Raw genomic sequence first — 4055 nt, 5'->3', positions numbered from 1 at the left:
ATGATATGCTAAAATGGTTTATTTCATAACTAAATAACCGTATCTCCGAATTAAATAAACTATATATGTAACTTGTCTAGAAAAATGCATAGATTAACTTGGTGCACTTTATTTCCCTGTTTAACAACATTAAGATGGTGTTTTAGTCAGAACAGTACCAACTTTGAAATATGCATATGGTGATTTTCCAGAATTGTTGTTTGTTATTTCCGGCCTCATTTAAAGTTGCCTGGATATGTAGTTTAATTATGCTTCACCTCTTGCCATGTTAACCAACATTTAATATTGATGAGTAGCTAAACGAGAATGAACTAATTAATTGCTGTGGTGTTTCGTCAATACGCAATCCGTTGCATATTGAGCTCCACTTAACTTGTAGTATTGTTTGTTACACTTTGCCATGCCATGACTCATTAAACCGGACAGGCATCATACTATATTGTGCATCATGCCATGTTTATGTGATGGTTGTTTACCATGGTGTTTGCTTCTTTCCGATTGTGCTTCTTCTCGATAGTTCCTGTTTCGTTGCGATCGTGAGGATTCGTTGGACTACGCTTGGTTCGTCTATGTTGGTTCGCCTTCTTCGTGGACTCGTCTTCTTCCTAGCGGGATTTCAGGCAAGATGATCGTCATCTTGGATCTCACTACTATCATTGCTATACTAGTTATCTTGATGCTATCACTATGTCGCGCTACCTACCACTTGTTTATCAAGCCTCCCAAATTGCCATGTCAGCGTCTAACCTTTTCCACCATCCTAGCAAACCATTGTTTGGCTATTTTACTGCTTTGCTCAGCCCCTCTTATAGCGTTGCTAGTTGCACGTGCAGTTTCAGGTGGTTCCATGTTGGGACATGGATATCATGGGATATCACAATATGTCTTATTTAATTAATGCATCTATATACGTGGTAAAGGGTGGAAGGCTCGGCCTTTTGCCTGGTGTTTTTTTCCACTCTTGCCGCCCTAGTTTCCATCATACCGGTGTTATGTTCCTTGATTTTGCGTCCCTAACACGGTGAGGGTTTATGGGGCCCTCTTGACAGTTCGCTTTGAATAAAACTCTTCCAGCAAGGCCCAACACTGGTTTTACCATTTTCTCAACATAATAACTAAACCTGATATTAAATTTGATGCATAGGGAGTTAGCGCTACCCGAAGAGTAAATTAACATAATACAGGGGGCCAGTGCTGTTGGTGTTGGTCCAAAACGGGTAGAGTGCGGGGCCACCACGAGGAAACTCGAGGATCCGGTTTTACTCATAGGATGTCCCATCCGGACGTGGCCTGAGACGAGATACACATGGCTACTATCAGGGTGTCGGCACGCTGGGAGGTCTTGCTGGATTAGTTTTACCATTGTCGAAATGTCTTGCGCATCGGGATTCCGAGTCTGATCGGAGGGTCTCGCGATGGAGGATTGTCTCTGTGGATTGTGAGCTTGTCATGGGCTAAGTTGGGACACCCCTGCAGGGTTTAAACTTTTGAGAGCCGTGCCCGCGGTTATGTGGCAGATGGGAATTTGTTAATATCCAGTAGTAATGAATTGAAGTAAACTCAATTAAAATACACCAACCGCGTGCGTAACCATGACTGCCTTCTTTCGAGGAAGTTCAGGAGGAGAACACGGTTGGGTTATGTTTGAACATAAGTAGTTCAGGATCACTTATTGATCACTGCTAGTTTGCGAACATTTGCGTAGTTTCTCATCTTATTCTTGTACTCGTAAGTTAGCCACCATACATTGCTTAGCCATTGCTGCAACCTCACCACTTACCCTTTCATACCCATTAAGCTTTGCTCCTCTTGATACCCATGGTAATGGGATTGTTGTGTCCTCGTGGCTCACAGATTACTACAAAAACAATTGCTGGTACAGGTAATGCGATGATCATGACATGAGAGTGATGTTTACTTGTTTTGGAGTCCTTCTTCAGCTTCTTCGCTCAGGGGATAGGTTCCTTGTCGGTAGCCTGGGTTAGCAGGGTGGATGTCGTTTGAGTTTCTGTTTCTGTTTCATCTGTAGTCAGATGTTGTTCTCATGTATGAAGTTTGATGTATTTGTGTGACACTTGTATGCCTTTGTAAGTATCCCAAGCTATTATGTAATGGTACAATGTAATGATATCCACCTTGCAAAAGCGTTTCAATATGCGGCTCTATCCTTGGTGGGACATTCAGGTTCCTCTCGGATAGGATCGCATATTGGGTGTGACAAGTTGGTACCAGAGCCTCGACCGACCATAGGAGCCCCCTTGATTGTTCGTAGTTGGCCGATGTCGCTCTAGAAGGAAAACTTTTCTGAGTCTAGTTATATCGGAGAGTAGGAATTCTTCTTACTCCTCAGTCCCTTCGTCGCTCTGGTGAGAAATCTTGACGTAGGTGTTTTGACTTACTTCTCTTCCCCTTCAATTTTTTTAAGGATCGCGCAGTTAGTTTTCCGATTGTTGTGATGTCAGCTCTTCTATCCGGCGCACTTCTTTTGATTCATTCGACCCTCGTCGTCTTTCGCGAGATCAATCCTCAGTTCTTTCCCAACAATGTTGTTTTACCCATCCCAAGTTGTTTTATTTTCCAACCCGCCCACCCCTTTTCTTCTCGGAGCTGGAGTCCTTAATCGAGTATCCATCCTACTCGTGCGAAGCCTTTGCATTTTTTCCTTAATTATTTCAACCGGTGTTTTTCTCTTCAAGTTATTCGTCGGTTCCCCGTTCCAAATTGCCTTTAAATTAACCGCCCTCTCACCCCTTTTCTTCCCAGAGTCTGAGCCTCTATTCGAGCATCAATTTCATTCGTGCGGAGGCTCTTCAGTCTTTCCTCAATTGTCTCAACTGGTGAATTCTCGTCAAGTTCATCATGGTTCGTCTCGTTTTCTTTTCCGGTGGATTCAATTCCAATTTTCGGGTTGATCACAATCTTTTCCTTGACAGAAGTGTTTCCCCTTGCTCGTTCGCCTCTAGCCAGTTTATTCTTCCAGAGTGCTCAAGACATCTCAGAAGATTCGTGTTTGTGTTCAAATTAATTAGAGATTGTCACCTCATTCGAGTCTTTCAATCATTCTGGTGCATCATTTCTCATCCAAACAATCCTTTCCAACGGTGTTTCTTTTCAGTGGCCCCTAACCCACAGGTCTTTTCCCAGGATCTTACCTAACTCTTTAATTTTCACAGAGTTATTCTCAAATTCTTTTTAAGGTGTGACGTAAGTATGGATTCCATCAGTCATATGCCTTCTCCAGATTGCTTTCAATTCTTCTCATCGTTGGTTTAACCTCTTTGCTTTTCATTCTCCCGGTGTATCTCAACAATTTTGGTGGTGTTCTTCGTTGTCATTCTCAACATTTGAAGACCGAAGAAGAGTTTTCCTCTAAATTTCATCCGTTCTCTCGAAGATTCATGGTTCTAGCTTCATGTTATCCTCTCGAATTATTGAATTTGTCAAAAATTCTTTTCTTACCCATCTGGAGTCTGTCAGGAGTTGTTTTCCGTTTCGTTTCACGGAAGAACATCATTCCAGAATAATTCTTCATCCTCACGTTCCAGCTATCATTCGTGCTTTTCTAATTCTTCCCGGCAAGGAATTCTCTGTCTTCATTCATTTTCAAATTCTCACGTTGGTTCGTTCAAGATTCCTTTTCCTTTGTTATCATATCAATTAATTCGTTCTTTCCAAATCCTACCGGTAGTTCATGAAGACCTTCCCAATTTTTGTGCTATATCTCCCCTTAATCTTTTCCAACGCGAATAAGTTGTATGCAATACATTGCTTCTCATCAATTTAACTGGTGGAGGATAAGCATAACATAATTCTTATTCTACTTCATCGTGGTGAAGCAATTCCTTCCTTCAGTGATTGTTCATGATGAGCAATATCTCGGTTCTAAGTTGTTCATCTTTTCTTATCCGGAGTTCCAAGTTTTCTAGCTTCTCTCGTTGTGAAGCTCCATCTAAATCATCACAAGGCTTTAATCTTATTATTTTCATCCTTCAATTCTATCTCATAATCCTTTTGTTACCGGAGTTCTTCACGATGGTTCATTAAGGATTAAATTC

Source organism: Triticum aestivum, chromosome 2D (assembly GCF_018294505.1).
Source record: "Triticum aestivum cultivar Chinese Spring chromosome 2D, IWGSC CS RefSeq v2.1, whole genome shotgun sequence".
NCBI classification, from domain to species: Eukaryota; Viridiplantae; Streptophyta; class Magnoliopsida; order Poales; family Poaceae; genus Triticum; species Triticum aestivum.
The sequence above is the reverse complement of the archived record's forward strand: the minus strand, read 5'-3'. Positions refer to the sequence as shown.